At 41.3% G+C, this 22,971-nt stretch overlaps 1 protein-coding gene across 1 annotated transcript in view; it reads left to right on the top strand.

Annotated features, from left to right (window-relative positions):
* The first annotated feature begins 5,786 nt into the window (after positions 1-5,786).
* The window catches only part of LOC126174888 (putative lysozyme-like protein), a 159,140-nt gene continuing 141,955 nt past the window's right edge, over positions 5,787-22,971 (top strand). The window contains exon 1 of the mRNA XM_049921311.1: positions 5,787-5,915. The gene's annotated coding sequence lies outside the window, so the exon portion shown is untranslated. The remainder of the gene's footprint in view (positions 5,916-22,971) is intronic.

Here is a 22,971-nt window from a genome sequence, read left to right as displayed (position 1 = left end):
ATGTTCAGCACTTAATATGAGCAATTAAATATACGAATAAACAAATTGGTTCTAGGGGAAATGTTACTATAACAGTGCTGTCTTGTACTGAAGCATTAAGTCCTTTTGGCTGTCCGTGCAAAGGTAGAAATTAGGACATGATAGCGCTTTTTCATTGTAATGAAAGTTTGTCATTGTACTAAGTGACTCCCAAAAAATGTAGAATCGTTTTACACAGCCTAGTATCTAAACTCGTGGATGACTCGCTCCAAAGAACAGATTCGCCCATTTCGTGGAGAGGTAATAACTTATTGTTTAGTACGTACAAACGCAGCGTAGTTTACTTGAAATTTTTGTAATTAGTATCTACGGAAAAAAACTTCCACCATTCTTACTAACTAACTCACCACTCTGGTGTTATTTCGGGGGCTAAAGATGTGTATGTGCTTTTAATTTTTGTATATTGAGATTTAAAGTATATTTATATTCTTATAAAAATTACTGTATGTACGTATGTATGTGTGTATGTCTCTCATCTCCTGTTAAATCACTGGATCTATTTCAACAAAACGTCGTGCACCAATCATTACCAGTCTCTGGAAAGAAGCACCTGGGGATTAAAACTACATATCTACCATAGTATTGAGAGGGGAAGGTACAAAAAGGGGGGTCAAGCTGAAGCATAACTCGTGAATATCTGCAGAAACTTCAACTAAATTTTGTACATGCATGACTCATTATTTGTATTACTTATATAGAAGTTTGTGGGAGTAATATACGCCTACCCCCCCCCCCCCCTAGGAGTGGGGTAGGATGCCATGACATTTACAAGTATTTAATAACGACCGATATTACTATCGAATTCATGGTTTTCGGAGCCATTATGCTCACTGCTGTCATTCCAGATGACGCTTGACCCCTAGAGATAGGGATGTGGTTGTATAGGGGGAGTAGGGAAGAGGGTGTGTAGCCAGTGATATAAAAATATTGATGGAATAAGATTGCCTTACTGCCGCTAGTTTGTGTGCGTGTGTGTGTGTGTGTGGGAGGGGGGGGGGGGTGGACACGAAAAAGAATGAGATGTGACAATGTTTGAAAACCATCTGTCGCTAAAAGCATGAAGTACAATCTATCTTGTTTTGTTGTTCATTGGGTCAAACAGGTCTAAGAATGAACACTGCCAACGAGCACTGTGTTTCGAGGTCAAACATTTTTGCCACGCGGCTGAATACCACTGATATACTTACTGTCCTTTCTTACGTTTCTAGGATTACCTCTGAATATAAACATTTTCTCAAGAATACAAGGCGTTATAGTTCACGCTTTCAAATGACATCATCTAAAGCATCATTTGTTCTTGAACAAAGTGAGTTTGTACCAACGATGAAGGTTCAGAGTCAAATATACCAGTGGGCTCTCTTCTCCCTCCCCCTACCCCCTACCAAATTAAACTGCCAAGGTTTTAAAGGCGTACTTCTCGTGAGATGAAGAACTGGAAGCAGAACAAAGCTGTGGTTCTGTCGTTGAAGTAAGCCATGACGTAATACTGAAAATTCAAAGAATGTTTCAGAAACACAACGAGCTGAAGATGGCCTTGTAAGCCGGAAACCGGTTAACACAATAAAAGTAATATTGCAGAAAAAAAGCAAACTGGTGCTTTTCATTTATTATAATTTTAATCTACAAAGAACTGACGGAAGATTCTGTTAACACAACGAGCTCATTTTATAAGCTGTGTTCCAGATCTCATTTGTTATAATAAACACACAAAACATCACCTGGTTCACATTTTCTTTAATTACAGACTACCCGTTTCTATGTGTCCTGCAGATCATATTCAGATCTGGTGTTGCAAGGTGAAGTTTGTCAACAGCGATTCTGTTGGCAGTTTACAAATTGCACCTTGCGGCCCCACAAATAAAGATGAATTGCAGAACATTCAAAAACGCTAGTAGCTAATAAAACAAATTGTGATTCAGATAGTGTTTTGCGTGTTAATGTTTTTGGAGTTTTGTTTGTAAGTTGAAATAAATGTTACTCCCAAAACCTCGACTCTCCCTCTACACCGGGACTCTTACGATAAACAAAATTTAAAAAGAAAAGGAAGGAATGCGAGTGAATGTGAACGAGTCAGATGAAATACTTACACTATCACAAATGTAAAAAGTTTTTATTCCGTTTTCATACCTATAAAGTTGAACCACTGTTATCGACCTTATGCATACTTCCTACCCTGCAGGAGTAAAGATTTCTTCAGGATTCAAATGAAACAACAGGACGAAATTCACTGCAGGTACGGATGAAATATGTATACAAATAAAAATGTAATCTTTTAAATATATGTAAAAATGTATATGTGTGAAACATATATGATATATGTGTCGCGAGCAAAGCCAATGACAAAAAGTTAGTCTAGTTTAAAATAACAAACGTATCTAATACTTATTCTGCTATTCATGCGTCCCACATCTCTCGCACCTTTCGACTACTTTTCTAACCAGGGTATATCATTCGATATTAACAGCCTTGTAGTTGAAAACAGTAATCATTTAAAGAAGTATTTTTCCATTCTAGTGTACCACCGAATCAGTAGCCGTTGACAGCCGATACTATTGTGCTGTAAGTTCAACTGGTTCAAATGGCTCTAAGTACTATGGGACATAACATCTGAGGTCATCAGTCCCCCAAACTTAGAACTACTTTAACCTAACTAACCTAAGGACATCACACACATCCATGCCAGAGGCATGATTCGAACCTGCGACAGTAGCAGCAGCGCGGTTCCGAACTGAAGTACCTAGAACCGCTCGGCCACTGTGGCCGGCATGTGCTGTAAGTGAAATAAGCGCCCTTACTTCCTTATCCATCCCCTTACTTAATTCGTTTGTGGTGTATAACTACGAAAAAACTATTATTTTGTTTTATTAGTGATCAGTGACAATTCAGGAATGAATCATGACCCATCCTCCCCCTTCACATTCAGGCATTTCTCTGAGTGGTCTAAGTAAGTCGTGTAAAACATTCGTTTCGCCTTCTGCAGTAGTAATGAAGTCTGCTGTGCCTCGTGCACAAACATAGCATGACAAAACGTATGTTCCAGAAGACCTTCGGCGCTTAACCGGATGCAAGACCTTCAGAAAATTCTCGACTGGTTTCCAAGGTCTATCATAAACGGTCAAATTTTCAAGTAGCGTTTTGTTCAAAAAGCATTTTGTGGTTTTTCGAAATGGAGAGCCACACACTTGTGAATTATGCAAACAGCTGATTGAAACAATAGCGTCACGTTATGTCATCCCTGCGGATGCTGATCCTTCAGAACAGACTGTCGAATATCATTGGCAAAGAAGTAGTACCGGATTTAACAGTACACACATAGTTTATTTCGTGGCTATCGGCCCCACGTTTCGAAACATTTACACTAGGCGAGATAATGGTATCTCGCTCATACTGTTTAACACAGACTTCAACAAAATTATCCGAAAAACGATATCAATGAGAAAGATGCCAATTTTTATGGAAGAACACAATTTTTAGTATATGGTGATGACACTTGAGCCCTAACAGACTGGGAAGTCGAGATGGTGACGACAGTGAGAGATCTAGCCCAGAATGAAAGCAGAGTTGGCCTGAAAATCGACGCCTACTTGATAGAAGTGGTGCTGCTACCCAGAGGAGGAGGAGGGGCGGAAGCCAAGACCCCACTGCAAGCCATAGACCTGAGTCTATGATAGAACACAAAAGGCAAAAAACAATGATAGCTGAAGAACAGATCATTGGACGAAGACAGTTCAAAGTAGAATAAAGCAGAAACGGGTTAAAATTAATACAACACTATGTAATAAAGCAAATAATAAATAAAGCAAGTAATAATAAGGACGATGAGTGTAAAAAGATGAAGAAGAAAGACAAGAAATCATCAGAGGCACTAATGTGCTAGCATCATCTGCTAACAAAAGCCTTCTTTACTATTATGCTACTAAATACTATTAAATTAAAATTCAAAAATTGACATGTATTTTTTGCTGAAAATACGCAATCACTGGTTGTGGGACATTTTTTTTCTTCTTGATTGCATATATTAGTACAATTGCGACCGGTTTCAGATTCATCAAACGGTCTTCAGATCTGAGTGTATCGGGTACTAGAGTAACTCTCACAGAAACAACTCAAATGCAAAAATAATTTGATGAAACCGAAAACAATCACAGTATTACTAATATGTGCAGCCTAGATGAACAAAAACAATGCTGATAAAATGAGATACAGTGAACAGGGTAAACTAAGGGTGACCTAAAAGTATCGAAAATGCCTTGGAATTGAAGGAAGTTTGTGGTGGATTGTCTCGTTTGGTGGATCGAAGCGTTTGTCTTGATTCCGCTGTTTCACGTGTTCGGCGACTTCTGAGATACGAAATCGACAGAATGGCGTGCCAACATCAAATTATGTAAACCGATTTGTTCCTCATCATTTCGTTTAATATCGTTCAGGTGATCAACGGAACACGTAACTAACTAACTGAGTAATCAACTAGCCTGTCAGAAAACGCTGAAAAGATCAGGAAAGAGACCATACTGAGCGAATGAAACCAATATATATATATATATATATATATATATATATATATATATATATATATATATATGTGTGTGTGTGTGTGTGTGTGTGTGTGTATGTATGTGTGCCACATCTCCTCCTATATCACTGCATCTGTTTCAATCAAACTTGGTGCAAATAACAGACAACAATCGCTGTGGAGTTAAGAATCACCTACCTATCATAGTTCAGGAGATATGACGTCATAAATGCTGAGATTCCTTAAAAGCTGCCGCATTGTGCATGACATTTAAATTTATTACTTCTTTGTTACTAACTCTATTCGAAACACATTTTGCGACAGTATGCACATATGCCGCTAAATGTACCTAAACAAATATGTCATTGTACGACACCTAGTACAAGAGACATGACGTCTTAAACACTGAGATGCATGAACAAATGTCGCATCATGCATGAAGGTTCAATACATCTATTCTTTACTACTAATACACTGCTATAGGCGAGCGAGCTTAAGGAAATCCCTGCACCTGGCAGCGCTTTTGACAGCTTTTAATCGCTAAGAGCAAACGGCTGTAGGTGAAAACAATCGTCGTCTATAGAGTTATGAAGATGCGTTGCCATAGAGACATTTACAAAATCGCGTAGCAGACACGCGAAGCAGCGGCGCCCAGCGTAACAGGAACTGTGTGGGATATTACACCACAAAAACAGTTTGTTTTTGTTTTCGTTTTTGAAAGAAAATTAGCAAAATGAGTACCTGGACAATGCCGGGTTTGTCAACTAGTATGAGAATAAACGAAAGCTATCAAAAATCTGAAAATGCCCCTTTGATGTACATCGCGTGGCCGAATCGTGGATGGTAATAAAAGGTTTATTTGATGGAAAAAGCCTTACGTAAGAAAATTCCTTCAGTGTGTTTGTAGAGTCTGTGGCCCCAAGCATAACAAAAATAATTCCACTAGCTGATTTGCCATTTCGTGTACTATAGGACAAATGTTCTTGTGGCTCTGGGATTGCCCAGAGCGCAGGTCGTGTCCCGGCGGGGGGTACAGGTCGGAACAAAAGAAACAAAAACAGGCAGAAAAGCGCGAAGCGCCGACTCACGAAGGCTGGCCCGCAAGAAGGGCAGCGACGGTGGTGCATGTGGGACCCCGCGGGCCGCAGCCGCAGCCACAGCTCGCGTCTGGGCGCACAGTCCGCCCCCCCCCCCCCCATCCCGCCGCGACTGCTTTCGCGGCCCCCTCCGCCGCGGCCGAGCCGCCATGTTAAAAGCCTTGTAGGGCGGTAGCGCGCACTTCACTTGTTTCACACGATCCTCAGTGCTCGGCACACGGGCACCACTCGCTCTGCTCAGCGCTCCGCTCCTCGCACGACCACAAGTAAGTGCCGCTGCCGCTGAACCGTGCTGCTCTTCCGGTGCCGCTAAACAGGTGACGGCCGCCTGCACTCACGGACCGCCGTCTTCGTGTGTCGGACTCGAGCGAGCGTGTGGAAAATTGCATCGAGGATTGACGTTTCGTATTGGACTTCCCTGCGAGTACGGTGGTGTTCAGTGGAAACCGAAGGAAGGTTAAGGCGTAAAGTCCCCATTGACATGCGATTCATTAGAGAACTAGCTCTTGGCCACTTCTAAGGGTGTCGTACCGGTATTTTCCGCAAGTGATATGTGGAGAACCAACGTAAAATCTAAATTATATCAGTTGTAATCAGCCACAATTATTCTAATTTCCACGAAACTTTTCGGAGAAGTTATACTCTCGTCATCCCCCTCTGAAAATGCAAGTGATGTTCATACGACAGGAAAAGCAGCCTGTGCCCACTGAACGGCACTGCCACAGGTTATGCAAACGTCTTACATACAAGACATCCATACCTTATTTACTATTTAACGGACAATGTTGCCCTCAAGCAATAGCGATTTGCAATTGACATTGTACGAGCGCTAAAAGCTCTAATGCATTTTAAATGGCAGTATTGCCCTAAGTCTTCCACTGGCTATACGCATTTATTAAAGCACACCTTTGTGGTGTTTTGTCACCAGATGGCAGATATGAAGCGGAAAACACGATAACTCTTTTCCTGCCGGAAATCACGTGTTTTCTTTTTTTCTTTTTTATTGATTTGTTTGATCGCGAATGAGAGGAGACTTCCATGCAGTTTAGTTTATTACATTACGATAGTACCTCGATTTTTCTGAAATAAACTTTTTTTCAAACTTTTAAAGCAGTCCCAAATCAAGGATTAATTGACATATATCGAGTTGATGACGCAGCAATAAATTCTTCGAAATGCCTCGTGGAAAACAGTACAAATTAGGATGGATACAGTTATTTCCTTGTCCCAGTCGATATTCATAACATTTGTTTTTGCAAAAGAAGTGCGCCAGGTACACATTTTTATTTATTTATATTTCATCTTTTGGGGCAAGATTCGGGGTCGCAGTGCCATTCTAAAGCGCTGTCATATATACTGCGACCCCAAAACAAACCGCGAAATAATGAAATGTAAACGAATAAAATTAAAAGAAAGCGTAGCTGCGGAGCTTCTGTTTCCAAAAAAGAAAAAAAAAAACTTTATCAATTACGGATATGCAAATGGAATTCTCCTTCGAAAATAATGGAGAATATCCTGAAATATTCGTAAGTCACGGTCAAGCCTAACTTAAAATGTTTGCATTTAAAATAAAAATCAATCAGTATGACAGGGCGTGGATTATGAACGCCGATCCGCTTCGTCTTAGGCCCTGCGTTCCCCTGCTCTAGTCAGGGAAGCCATCGCGCTACAGAATTCACATTGCATAACTCGCTCGTTATTGGACTCTGTCAGATATCCTGCTTCTTTGCATTGAGGATCTTCTGTGAATACGATGCTTTTCGCAATGATTCAAACCGATGGACCGAGCAACTGATTCCGCAACAGTGTTGCGATGAGGTACGCTAGGACGCCCCAATTCATCTTTCCTTGTCAACGTCTCACGTCTCGTCATAAGAGGTGAGCGTTACCTTAATAGGCCAAGGATGGGCAAAGGGATCTGGTATGACGTTAATGAAGGGACCATAATCGCATTCACCTGATTTAGGTAAGATCTACAAAGCCTGTAGTCACGAATACTACGCAGCGATCCGGATATATCTGTTTGTGGATGTGGGTGCCGAGACCATTTGATTTGACACGCTAATTTAAAGAATATGTTTTTCTGATGTTACTTCTGCAGTAAATTTTACTAGTGTTCGTACTAAAAACGAACAGCCCAATTCTTGGGAGTCAGCAGGCATTCCTTTTAAAAAAATATATGCAAGGACCTAAACTAACCTCTTAAGCATTCTAGCGTACTTCTTTACACGTTTTACTGATGTACCAAAGAAAACGAAGAGTCTGGTTGCTAACTCCTTGTTAAAAAGAGTCAAGACCATTCTCTCACAACTTTTCTTCCATGGGCAGTGTTTACTGTTTCCATTTATTTACTATCGATTTCGAAGCAATGATGGCTTCATCGCCTGGCACTGTGATCTAAAAGATATAGATCCTGTAAATGTACCCCAGCATCCTCTACTGTGGCAATTATAAGATTGCCCAAGTGTATGCGAAACGTAGGACATAAAAATTAGTGTCTGATAATGAAGTTTATTGGCCAAAACTGATAAAATTAAACAACATATTCAAAAAACCTGATTACTACAGTCTGCTGAAAAGAATGTTTTATTTAGGCATGGGTGTATGAAGGAAACACTAACACACTGTGATTTTACTGCACATATAATCATGGGTTCCTTTACAGTTACAATATGGAATCGTTATTATGACTTTATTATACTGTATTTGAACCCATTACGAGCCTTTTTTTTATACGATGACATTTTTCTTCTGCCACTCTAGATTTTCCTTTATTTCTCTTCTGAAGGACGCATTTCGAGAAACAGCTGCAATTATCAAGTGTGTACTTTTTTGTGAAGTATGACAGTTTCAAGCGTCAAGTAATAGCAAGCGAAAACAAAACCTGATAATCGTAATAATCTGCCAAAACGCGCCGTGCAGAAAATAAAGAAAACTCGTGAGTTGTAACAGCAACAGCTATTGTATATCAAAGAAAACCATTATTATGATTATAGATTTGTAGAATTTTCAAAATAGTTCAAATGGAAACGAGCACTATGGGACTTAACTTCTGTGGTCATCAGTCCCCTAGAACTTAGAACTACTTAACTAACCTAAGGACATCACACACATCCATGCCCGAGGCAGGATTCGAACCTGCGACCGTAGAGACTGCGTGGCTCAAGACTGTAGCGCCTAGAACCGCTCGGCCACTCCGCTCGGCTGTAGAATTTTCGTTGACAGGAAGTTATATAGTAGTTTTACAGTATCAACTGGATTATAATCTTGCATTAGCAGCTGGCTTATAATCTTGAGGGAATGTAGGGTTCAGCATAAGAGCAGAGAGGTCAGCTGATCGTATTATTCATGTATGCGCCTCTCCGGCGGCCTCAGACGGACACCACTCGTCCGGCGCAGCGCGGGTCAGCTGTCAGCACACCTGAGCAGCATTTCTGAGCCTAGCCCTCTATACTTTGCGTAACGCGCCGATATTGGGCAAGCGTTTTGGGCGAACACCAAGGCTGCGTGCTGCGCGGCGTGACACAGATTCTGCGCCTGCGCAGAGCCGAGTTGGCCGGCTCCAGCTTTCCGGTGATTCGCCCCTCCCCTCCCCCTCACACCCCCTCCCTACACGACGGCTTCCACCGCGGCCAGTCACCCGCCGTGGCGCGCTTTCCTGCTGTTTGCTTTTTATTTACCTTTCACTTTCTCCTCCCGCTGCCGCTCCCCGCTTCTTGCTGCTCCTCTCCCTACTACTGGCCCATTTCTGGCGCGAGGGAAAACAGCCTAACCAGCAAGCTGGACTGCCAGCGAAATGCCGTTAATTACCGCCCTCTGCCGGCATGTAGCACCTCCGCGCCGGATGCGCACCGCCAATTTACGGGAAATGTCTACTTGCGTGCCTCAGGCGCCAAGTTTAATCGCAGCAAGTTTAATCTCAGCCATCTCGAGTTATTAAGACGAGGCGGAAAAATAAAAAGGCATTAAATTTCAGTTGTCCTTGCCCAGTGGCTGTCCTCGACTTCAAGGATGGCTAAGTAGGCGTAATTTTGGGCTGTTCTCATACTCTACTCCGCCCAAGGGTACGTACTCTTGTTCAATCAATCTTCATTTACAACCGTCCGTATAAACACGCTCATGGTGTACTCTCACGTTGTTGTGGTGGTCTTCAGTCCGAAGACTGACTCGCCGCAGCTCTCCATGCTACTCTATCCTGTTCAAGCCTCTCCATCTCTTTATGACTACTACAACCTACATCCACTTTAATTTGCTTACTACTGTCGAACCTTTACCTCTCTCTGCAGCTTTTACTCCCCCACTCTAACCACCATGAACAAACTCACGATTGGTTTATACCGCACGATGTGTCCTTATCTATCCCCTCTTTTAATCACGTTATGCCACGCATTTCTGTTCACCCCGACTCCATTCAGCACTTCGTCATTAGTTACCTCACTACCCATCTAATCTTCTCTTGTAGCATCACATTCGAAAACCTGCTCTCTTCTTGCCCAAACTATTTACCGTCCATGTTTCACTTCTGTACAAGGCTACACTTCAGACAAAGGGCTTCAGAAAAGACATCCTAATGCTTAAATTTATATTTGATGTACGAAAGTTTCCCACTTTCAGCAATGATTTTCTCGCTATTGCCAGTTTTCATTTGCTATCCTCTCCATTCTCCTCTCTACTTCAGGCATCGTCCGTAATTTTGCTGCCCAAATTGTAAAACTCATTTATAACTTTTAGGGTCTACTTTCCTGATCTAATTCCTCTGGCGTCACCTGATTTAATTCGCTCCCATATATTTTTAAATTCCACTTCTATTTGGATACTTGTGTTTCGAACTCTTCGCATCCCATAAATGAGATTATTTTCCGCTAAGTGTACCGTTAAATTTTTCTCTTTTCTGTTGCAATACTCTGGATTTGTTTTCCTTTTTGCTTTTTTCTTCTTCAATTGTCTCGTCGTAACCTGCTGTTAACCTTCCTTCAGCAACACAATCCTACGGTTATGCAACTGAACAACATGAAATTAACTCGTATTACTTCCACGTATTATTTTTCAAACACCCAACATGCTGCCCCTAGGTCCTACCCATGGGTTTTATGCAACCCACAACGCCTTCAAATAGCCGCGTGGTCTTGGGCGTCTTGTCACGGTTCGTGCGGCTCCCCCCGTCCTCTCTCAGGCATGGGTGTGTGTGTTGTCCTTAGCGTAAGTTAGTTTAAGTAGTGCATAAGCCTAGGGACCGATGATCTCAGCAGTTTGGTCCCATAGTCCTTACCATAAATTTCCAAATTTTGCCTTCAAATATCAAGTGCAAGATTTTTCATACTGTCTCGTTCGCTATGAGCAAACTATTACTCCTACAGAAAAAATGAACAAGACCTTTCTTGTAGGAAATTTAACGAATTTAAATTTTGTACTGGGATATATTTTCACTACAGGACTTAGTTCTCGAATATTCAAGAAAAACATACAAAGGTGACCTTCAAAACGCGTTTTTCTTGAATAACTGGAAAGCTGTGGCCTCCAGTGACATTTGAAGGTGCTGGTCGTTGCATAAAACCTACAGTTAGCGAGAGTTGAATCATCCCGTATAGTGGTTCATATTGTATTTCCACACAGACTACAACTGTGTACCGAATGTGAATCGAACACGTGATGAAAATTTTGGTTCCAGAATAACACAGTCAGGAATATTCATTTTAGTAGACACTTCAATGTCAAACAAGGATATTTTCTCAGAATTATTTAACTTATGATGCAGGCATCACTAAGTTCGTATGAGACTGAGAAACAGTGACCCAAATATTTCGACCCTGCTCTCAAGCCGATCGATTCCACATTTGCATTATCGGATGTTTATACGTATCGGCGAAGGAGGGGCAAGTGCGTAAACACTGGAGTCGTGTTTGGGTTGAAATCCCGTGTTTCGAACTAACCCATGGCCATTCTATCTATCATACGAGAGTGACTCGGTATATATCCTCATTGTCAGGACAAAGACCGCAGTGGGGCGGCAGATGTATGTTATTAATGGAGAACAATCACTTATCGCTTCTTTCTCCTTTGCCAATATTTGATTATTGAGAAAAATACCAAGTTGTGCAGGAGTCTGCAGACCTCAGTCGAGTGTTGGAGCCCATGTACTTAATGGACAAGGAAATGATGGTAAATGCATGCCACCACAAGGGCAGTGTATTCCAACGAAACTTCGAGTGAGTACACTTCTTCTATCCCGGGTAAGTTCAACAGATACAAGCCAAAGAAGGTATTCACAGAAAAACACACACTCATTCACCTTGCGTTTGTGGGAACCCGACGGGTGATCCGTGAGGGTGAAGGCAGTATTCACTCAAACTTAAATTCTCCACGGCAGATACAAATGCGGTGCTCGCTGGCGGCCACTGGAGCCTTTGCCTTTCACTCCACAGCCTGGCCGGCAATTTTATAGCAGCCGCTCATCTGCCACGCTTTCCTCCGGCAGGGCGGTCTGCGCCAAACCGTCATTTTGAATTACACGCGACTGGAAGCCGGGTGTGCAGCACGGACACGTCAGTTACCGAAGATGTCCCGTTATTTTCGCATTCGGACATTTAATGGGGCACTCATCGCTTGCACTTCGTTAACCCCACACACCGCAGCTGCGTAATGAAATTTAAGTTCTACATCCACAAACAGAGTGTTTAAAAAAGTATCACATTCCTACAAGGGGTAGTACAGATGAAAACTTGAAAAAAAGTTCCTGTAATGATACGCCTAGAAACCAACATCTACATTTTATTTAGAAATGAGGCAAGATTCACAAAAGATGGTATAGTAGACAACTACAATACGCACTTGTGAGCATACGCAAATCCTCGAGCAATCAAGGAGCTTCAGTATCAATGTTTGATCAGAAACTGTCGGTGATAGATTGACGGGGTCATTTACTTTGACAAACAGATGAACAGGTGCTTTGTGTCACCCATTTCTGCGATGAATTACCAAAGCTATAGGAGAACGTTACCCCTGTAGGGAGACAATGACTGTGGTTTACACGCGACAGTACACCACACATTTTCTTACAGATCGTGCGACAGTACCTCACCCTAATGTTTAATGGGCAGCGGATTGGTCGATTAATGCCAGCAACATGCTCTATACTAGGGCACCCCGCCTTAACTGAGCGTTTTTCATTGGCCGGAAGACGTCAGTGACGTATCGCCTCCAATAGATGCGTGAAAGTCAGTTTCTGGTCCCTTACTGTAGTGGTTTCCCCCCACATTTTTAAATCGCACACCCTCGTGAAAACCACCTGCAGTTGTGATTGAAACATTGATTCATCAATTTCCAGCATGACGCGATGTATAACACAAAAGAATGTTGTGAAAACTGACTTTGAACACGAAAACCTAGTAAAGTATACGCACCTACTAGTACGTGCAGGCCGGCCGCGGTGGTCTCGCGGTTCTAGGAGCGCAGTCCGGAACCGTGCGACTGCTATGGTCGCAGGTTCGAATCCTGCCTCGGGCATGGATGTGTGTGATGTCCTTAGGTTAGTTAGGTTTAAGTAGTTCTAAGTTCTAGGGGACTCATGATCACAGCTGTTAAGTCCCATAGTGCTCAGAGCCATTTGAACCAGTACGCGCTGTGTTTCCGTGAGAGATTTTTTTGCAAATACTTCTTTGCGCCGGAGGCGGTGCCGGCATCACCAGCTGAAATTAGTGAGTCATTAACTAACCATACATTCCGTCCCTAGGAGTGATGGCGATACTTAAAAATGTTCTCATAACAACATTACAATCAAGATTATCCAGTAGTTTCTCTTAGTTAATAAACAATTACAACTGTAAATATTTTTGCACATTGTTCCCGTTAGATATACTTTACACATATATAACATTTCAATTTTTGGTTAGGACGACGTTCCAGAAATAAATTAATATTGTTCCAATCTCTTGGTTCTGATCAAGGTTTTCGGGAGGTTTTCCTTAGTTGTAAGGCGAAGTCCAGAACTGGTAAGCCCCTCCCTTTTATTTCCAATCGGGATCCCCCAACTGCCCCACTGTCAGCTTGTCTGATAACTCACTGAATATGACCGCGACTCCTGGGCCGGATCTCGCACATCCCGCTCCAATCTTTGGAGTTGAGAATGAATGGAGTTTTAAAACAGTCGCATTAAAGTGCCACTTTCTCTTTTTTAGAAGCTAGTTAACCAACACCGCTACGTGGCCAATTCAAGTGTCGACTGGAGTATGCCAATAAAGTGCCAGTTATGCTTAGGACACCTGCTAACAGAAGCTGAGATAACTAAGTGAACTTTCATAAAGGTTTGCAGTTGATCAGGACCGGATCCCACCAGGTGACGTAAAAACTACACGCCAACGAACAACACAAGGTTTCAATTTCACACTGCTGTATCGGGAGAGTTGTTTTCTTCCTTGCGTGCCACAAACATGTTGCCCATGATTCACATTAATGATGGCGGTGATGAACTGCAATATTTCTTTAGATTTCTGGGACAACAGGGCAAGGTGACATGAGACATTCAGGGAATAGACTAACGCTTAACTGCAACAAAATGCTATGCACACATTTCACGACATGAAACTCTTGTAATAACGATGTTTCATTGTCACAAGTTGATCAAACGACTGAAGTAGGTGATAAGCGCTTTTCGTAATGTCAGGTTCAAGATCTTGTGAAGAAATGAATGCTGCTTTACTACAGGAATAATTTCCACCGTCTGACACTGAAATACGAAAGCATGTTTACAGCGATTACTTTCACTCTATTAGCCCCTATGGTATCGTATTTTGAGGCAACTCTTCACATTCATGGACAACATTGTTATTCCAGAAAAGGGCCGTCAGGCGGATCTGCGGTGTCTTCGTGAACTTTGTGTAGGCCGTTGTGCACGTGTCGCGGAATTCTTTGTCATCCTTATGCATACACTCCATGATGGGGTTTGTAGTTGTCAATATTGACTCACTCAGACGAAACTGGAACATTCCGTGAATGCTAAACTGTAAAACAATACAACAACACCTAAAACACTCTACGGAAAGGTTTGCGCTATTCAGCGGGTTTTACAGGCATCCAGCAGGACTAAAAAAATGTGTAAAAAATTCCAAGGCTTCAAATCAAAGTTGGAAAGTTTCAGTGTAACACACTCCCTGTATTTTGTACTGAAGTTCCTCGTAGTAGGTGAGAATTCTCATTCTTTTTGTTTATAAATTTTCCAATCAGCATTCCATGCACTCCTTACTGACTCCTTCCATAATCAGTAAACTCTGGGTCGAATGGTTCCACTGAATCCGGTAAATATATCAACAAAACAGAACAATTACAAGTGCATCTCTAACGTAAGTCACAAGGACACTAAGACCTCCTCAAGTAGAATCTAATGTCTTCAGACAGAAAGTACTTCTTTTTTAAGGAGAGTAAAAACGACTGTGAGATGGTTTAATACAAACTGGACCTTCGAATCGATCGTATTTTGGAATCTCAATGTTCACGTTAAGAAACGAAGAGAAAATACTCGTCTCTCATGTATGCGACGACGTGTAGGGATGTCTGCGCAGCACGTGGCACTGCTTCTGTTAGTCAGAGCAGCGTTCTTGCGGCTACCTATGAAGTAAATGACGCAATAGGTATCTGTTGTATAAGCGGCCACGAAAAACCGGTTGCCGACGAAAGAAAATGTTGCGAGAGCTGCTGCACCAGAATATCTTACGGGCTGTTATCCCCTATTTCAAGTTCTACATCTCTCCAACAGAGGCAGATTTTCACCGTCAGTTTTCTTTAATTTATTTTCGCCGATTTCTATAACGTGGCTCTACTTTACAATTTTTTTATTGCAGCTCGAAAGAATCTTCAAATCTGTTGTTTCCATAAGTACCTCTTTCCTGACGCTCTGCTACAATCTTTCGATAGTAAACTGCCGATATTACAGTCTAGCTCAAATTTTAATTTATTATAACAGATATCCGGTTTCGGTTTTATAGTCGTCATCATTTCCTATGAAAAATAGAAACAAAGCTATTTTAGAATTTGTGAAACATTAGTATGCACACCGAACATAAGTAAGCTACCTTAAAAACGTAGAGGCGTTGAGGATGCGTAGTTATAAAATGAACTAATTCACAATAGATCTGATACTCAAGTAATGGGAAAAAATTTCAAAGCTTTGAGCTGGTAGCGCTGCTTTCCTTTTCTGTTATTTCTAGTGCTATGACATTTACGCACCTGGCAAAGAAATGGGTTGTGGCCTCAACATTATGCTTTGATTGCAGGCCCATCTTGGGTCTCACACACGTTTATTCATGTGTTTTCTCTCTGCATTCTGCAGCAGATTTTGAATTACATGGCGCACTCGACGTATAACAAATTATAATTACGCTGTAATCGGGGAATTCGACATCAGACTGCCTTTTCACTGTGGCTCCCTTGTGCAAAAGTGTATGTTTACAGCAAAGAAAAAACTCAAGGATTAACGTATACTGCTCAAAATAAAAGCTGAAATCCTTATCGATGGAAACCATCCCTCCGACGTTGGTAATGTCTGACCAAAACATACGAAGTCTTTTCAAGAATTCAAAGACATTGCTGATGTGCTTTTTAATGAGAACAACTTGGCACAAAGATATACTTTCGAAAAATTTCTCACCATTAATATTGATAACATTTCCAGCCAAAATCACAAATTATTTGAAATGTTATGCTCATAATATGTATAAAACGCGATCTTCATGTAATATGACATTAATTGCGATATAGGATACGCTTCCCTCTAATACTGTCTGTGCGTACAGGAGTGCAAGGCCTTGGAATACATTACACGTTTAGTGAAAACGGCAGGTCGAAGAAGACTTGCTAAACAGGTCAAAACCGCATACCATCGAACATTAAACGAATTTGTTCCAATTTAGACAATTACGGTTTTCCTGTCATAGATATACTTCAGCTGTTTAAACTAGGTGACTAACAGCCATTAACTGTGCTGATTATTTTTCTGAAACCTGGTATAAAAGTAGACATACAAATATAACTACTAAAAATGCTACTAATGTAAGAGGGAAAAAACATCGCTTTGACCAGGTTATGATTTATTGATCACAATCTAGAGAAACATTCATTTTAAAAAGATGTAAATTGTTAATGTTATGAAATTATCACTAAAGTAAACGTATAACAAATATGAGACTTCTTCGAAAATTAATATATCTTCAGCATTACATACTCAGAAACATCAACCGAGAGACAGAAATGTTCCATGCCCGGCAGATCTGGCAGTGGTCGAAAGGAAACCCTGCTTCCGTGCTGTATCGTCCAGGAAATTGATTCTCAATGCAAGACACTGACAGTTTTATAACAAAAAAATTAGTTACTTCGTGATAAATTTTTACTGAAGACCAATATCCCGTTAGCTCTGTCAACGACCGAATGTTCTTAGTGCGTCTAGTGAAAGAGCACATCGGACATTTGCAAGAGGTACATAAAAGCTGACAAGAATTGTATATAGAAGAATGGAAAAGGAAACTGAGGTTCTGTCACACGGTGATTAGTTTGGCTTTACGAAAAGTAACGCTTAGTAATGGAAGCAAGAGTTAAGAAAATCGTGACCCGTTCATAGGATTTGTCTACGTAGAAAAAGCATTCGACAACGAAAAATGGTCCATGATGCTCAAAATTCTCAGAAAAATAAGTAAGCTATAGTGAAAGACCGGTTATATACAATATGTAGAAGAACTAAGAAGAAACAAGAAGATTGGAAGATCAAAAGAGAAGTACTCGGCTAAAATGAGATGTAAGACGGGAACGCAGAGCGTCACTCCTATTTTTGAATCTATACATCGAAGCAGCAAAGATGGAAATAAAAGGAAGGTTGAGGAATGGTATTAAAATTCAGAGTGAAAGGATGTCTTGGTACGATTCGCTGCTAATATTACTATCCTCAGTGAAAGTGAAGAAAAATCACAGAAACTGTTGAAAGGAATGAACAGCCTAATAAGTACAAAATCTGGATTGGAGAAAAACGGGAAAAGACAAAAGTAGTGAGAAATAGCAAAAATCATAAACGTAACATAAAATTGGTGACCACAAATTAGATGAAGTTAATGAATTCTGCTGCCTTGGAAGCAAAGTAACACATGACAGACGAAACAGGGGGAACATAAAGATCAGAATAAGGCAAAGAGAGCAGTCCTCGAGAAAAGAAGTCTATTATTTTTAAATACCGGCCTTTATTTGAGGAAAAAACTCCGAGAATGTACGTTTGGAGAACGGCATTGTATTGTAGTGTATCATGGACTGTGGGTAAACCGGGATAGAAGAGACTCCAAGCGTTTGAGATGTGGTGCTAAAGAACGATGTTAAACATTAGCTGGACTCATCGGAAATGCGCTCGCTCTCAGCTGTAACAGCGTGGAAAGAAACTTATGGAGAGCACTGGAAAGAAGAAGGGACAGGATGTTAAGACACATATTACGACCTCAGGGAATGGACCCGTGATACTTGGGGGAGATGTAGAGGATAAAAACTGTAGGTGAAGACAGGGATTGGAATATATGCGTCAAATATTTGAAGACGTTGGGTGCAAGTGTTACTCTGACATGCATAGATTGTCACAGCAGAGAAAATCGCACATTTCGCATCAAACCAGTCAGAAAACTGACGAAAAGTTCGATCCTAATCGTACCACAAGTTTGAATGTACGTTTACGTAAAAGAGACACTCTCATTAATCCGGATCTTTCTTTTGAAAATAAAAACTTTTTAGTCAGACGCTTAAGTTTCTGTCCCCATTCATTTAGAAGACACATTCATTTGAAATCAAATAGACGTTTTTGAAACAGTCTATATTCAGATGTACTTCATCGAGTTCATTTAGCCTTCACACAAAAAACGACGTCTTCTCAAACTTCGGACCGCGAGGCGACCATGGGCGACCTTGCGACGGCCACCGGTGGCGCCACGATGTGGCGGCGCGCCGAATCACTGTCTGTGTCGGCACACGGTCATTGGGTCAGCGGGAGATTTCACTTTCTGCCTTTCGCCAGCAGTTAGCGCCTGCGTGTCTGGCGGCACGCTACCCGCGGCACACATTGGTCCAAACAGCTGAGACCGTTACATTTAACTTTCCAAATGAGGATACGCGCTAAACAATCTGCTGATAAAAGAACTAAAATTTTTGTCCTCATTCCTTATCATATTTGAGGTTGCTTCTATGCACACAGAAGTTAACCTGTACAATTGTAGTGACGGTATCAACTTTCATCGTCTATGTTAGGTCTATACAAGGGCGTTGTACTTGAGGACAATATTATGGAAATGGAAGAGAATGTAGATGAAGACGAAATGGGAGATATGATACTGCGTGAAAAGTTTGATAGAGCACTGAAAGACCTGAGTCTAAATAAGGCACCGGGAATAGACAACAATCCATTAGAACTACTGACGGCCTTGGGAGAGCCAGTCCTGACAAAACTCTACCATCTGGTGAGCAAGATGTACGAGACAGGCGAAATACCCTCAGACTTCAAGAAGAATATAATAATTCCGATCCCAAAGAAAGCAGGTGTCAACAGATGTGAAAATTACCGAACCATCAGTTTAATAAGTCACATCTGCAAAATAATAAAACGAATTCTTTACAGACGAATGGAAAAACTGGTAGAAGCCGACCTCGGGGAAGATCAGTTTGGATTCCGTAGAAATGTTGGAACACGTGAGGCAATACTGACCTTACGACTTATCTTAAACGAAAGATTAAGGAAAGGCAAGCCTACGTTTCTAGCATTTGTAGACTTAGAGAGATCTTTTGACAATGTTGACTGGAATACTCTCTTTCAAATTCTAAAGGTGGCAGGGGTAAATACAGGGAGCGAAAGGCTATTTACAATTTGTACAGAAACCAGATGGCAGTTATAAGAGTCGAGAGGCATGAAAGGGAAGCAGTGGTTGGGAAGGGAGTGAGACAGGGTTGTAGACTCTCCCCGATGTTATTCAATCTGTATATTGAGCAAGCACTAAAAGAAACAAAAGAAAAATTCGGAGTTGGTATTAAAATCGATGGAGAAGAAATAAAAACTTTGAGGTTCGCCGATAACATTGTAATTCGTCAGAGACAGCAAAGGACTTGGAAGAGCAGTTGAACGGAGTGGACAGTGTCTAGAAAGGAGGATATAAGATGAACATCAACAAAAGCAAACCGAGGATAATGGAATGTAGTCGAATTAAGTCGGGTGATGCTGAGGGAGTTAGATTGGGAAATGAGACACTTAAAGTAGTAAAGAAGTTTTGCTATTTGGGGAGCAAAATAACTGGTGATGGTCGAAGTAGAGAGGATATAAAATGTTGACTGGCAATGGCAAGGAAAACGTTTCTGAAGAAGAGAAATTTGTTAACTTCGAGTATAGATTTGAGTGTCAGGAAGTCGTTTCTGAAAGTATTTGTATGGAGTGTAGCCATGTATGGAAGTGAAACATGGACGATAAATAGTTTGGACAAGAAGAGAATAGAAGCTTTCGAAATGTGGTGCTACAGAAGAATGTTGAAGATTAGATGGGTAGATCACGTAACTAATGAGGAGGTATTGAATAGGATTGGGGAGAAGAGGAGTTTGTGGCACAACTTGATTAGAAGAAGGGATCGGTTGGTAGGACATGTTCTGAGGCATCAAGGGATCACAAATTTAGCATTGGAGGCAGCGTGGAGGGTGAAAATCGTAGAGGGAGACCAAGAGATGAATACACTAAGCAGATTCAGAAGGATGTAGGTTGCAGTAGGTACTGGGAGATGAAGGAGCTTGCACAGGATAGAGTGGCATGGAGAGCTGCATCAAAGCAGTCTCAGGACTGAAGACCACAACAACAACAACATGTTCAATTGTTAGCACAGTGTCCGAGATTATATTAGCTAAATTTCGTATTTGTAATAATTCATTAGCACCTTGTTGGAAGACTCAATGTGGATAGTAATATTATAAGCTTTTTTTTTACTTTAATTTCGGCCCTCTTACATTAGATACCATTACATCTCATACCACTAAATGACGACAAGCCTATACTTTTCTTATATTCCACGCGTCTTCAAGATTCGCGATACTTACTTATTTTGAAAGACTCAGATACTTGTTTCCTTCAGATTCGTTTCATTATTTTCTAGTTCTTCTTTTCTGTACCTTTTTGTTTTAAGTTCGGTTATTATAACCGCTGTTTACCTCATTGGTGAAATATCAAAATATCAGATGAATTACAATTTTTGAGAATTAGAGAGACATTTTACTAACGACATTTATGGTTACAGTGTGCTATTTGTAAAGAGTGTTATCGACGATCATAGCTATGTAGTCACCCATGAGCGTAATAAAGGTGTAACTGCCCGCACTGACATGGTACATACAGAATTGCCGTCTGCTGAAACACACTAAAACCGCGACAGTAGTACATGTTTCGGAAAAAATATCTTCCTTTTGGGCTTAACACTTCAAAACTTTGAGTACGTCCTGATTTCACTTGCTTGTCCTTAACTGTGGTGAAAGTCCATGAATACATGCGTGACGGAAACTAACGGATCGCTGGTAATTTTGATGGGCGAAACGAAGAAACTAGCTGGGTTTTTCCCCTTTTGGGGGGAGGGGGGGCAGGCGGTTGGGAGTTGCTAATTAAACTTGTTCGCCGGGATAGCCCCGGAGAACATAACATTACGGTGGGAAACTACGAAGCTGGAAAGGTACGATTTCGTAATTGGAATGAAAAACAGCGACCTAAACGGATGTTCTTCACTCACACACCAACTGCTATGTTGGCATTTCCCAGTAGCCTTCATTGTTGCAACGGCGCCTGTGTTGGCTTTTTTCAAATCTCAGAACTTGTAAATAACTTACGTGCAGTACAGTGTCCAACGAAGAATTACGGCTGGAATTTTTTCTGTTACGCTAGTAAAATAATGAAACAAACTCGCAGAAAACGTCAAACGTTAATCAACCAGCAATTTCAGTTTGTTTATTTTTTCGTTTTTTCGGTTCTTATTGAGTTAACTGACTTGGGAGTTTCGTAAGAGGGAAAACCCATTTCCAGTATGACTCACTCAAGCTCGCCGACGTCACTGTGAACCTATTACTAGCGCTAAAAACATCTACCCACATTGTACTCTAAATGCTCAAATCACTGTTGAGTATATTAGCCGACAGAACGTTAAATGCCAACTCTACTGCACAGCCAACGAACTTCTCAGGTTGGCATGTTCTACCCCAGACGAGTCTCTTCGTCAGTTGCCTATTAGTCTTGGTTACTTTCAGTGATTTCACAGTCTTAACAGATAATATACAGCTTCTAACGTGAATATAATAAACCATGAATAAGACAAACTAAGAAACAGGTGACAGTAAATATTTACTAACAACGTTCCAGAGTCGCTCTCAGTTTCTATCTTTCGAGATGAAGTCGTTTTATTATGTTGAGAAAGACATGATTTACAACTCTTAAATACTTTTCAAAAATGCAGAGTTGTTCATATGTACCACTGATGTTTCAGAAGACGAATGTACGAAACCACAACACAGCAGATGTCAGTGGATATAGCCCCAGATCATGTTGTTTTTTACGTGTTCTGGGCTACAGCTCCTCTCCAAGTCTCCATTCGTAATAAGCACCGTGGTGTAGTTGCAGAGGACTCCTCAAAGGGGTAGACTCGTCGGAACATGGTGTGTAAGGGAGTGATACGTTGTTTCGAGTCCTTGAATTCGCTAAATGTGAGACTATTGTGACGGTTCACCGACAATTTCGTATCAGATATTAGGTATAAACTCCAACAGACAAAACGGTCCGTTTGTGATACAACACTGCTGCATATGTGATGCGAAGAAAACAGACCGACCGGGACTGTCACATGAGAAGAAGGAGTGTCTGCAGCAATCACCCTTCAGGAGCCCGACTAAATCGAATACACGTGTTAGCAGAGAACTCCAGATGCCGCCCTCAACTGTCTGGTGAACTCCACGCAAGCATCTGCGTGTAAAATCACATAAGTAGTCGCTGGAAGTCACTGCGTGGCAAAAGTCAGAACGAAGCTCATCGTCCCGAGTAGTCAGCGTAGGTAACTAGCGGCTACTGGAGGAAGACAGTTTTCCACAGAAGTTGGTTTTTAGTGACGAAGCCATATTTCGTGTGAGTGGAAAGGTGATTCGTCATAACCTTTGTGTCTGGGACACAGATAAAGAACACGAGATTGTGGAACACATTGGTGATTCATCTAAAATTAACGTGTTTTATGCCATGTCCTCTTCAAAAGTTTATGGATCATTTTTATTTTTCGAGAAAACTTTGACAGGTTTTGTGTGTCTGGACAT

Source organism: Schistocerca cancellata, chromosome 3 (genome assembly GCF_023864275.1).
Source record: "Schistocerca cancellata isolate TAMUIC-IGC-003103 chromosome 3, iqSchCanc2.1, whole genome shotgun sequence".
Classification (NCBI taxonomy): domain Eukaryota; kingdom Metazoa; phylum Arthropoda; class Insecta; order Orthoptera; family Acrididae; genus Schistocerca; species Schistocerca cancellata.
Note: the sequence above shows the minus strand (reverse complement) of the source record. Positions and strands in the feature narration are given on the sequence as shown.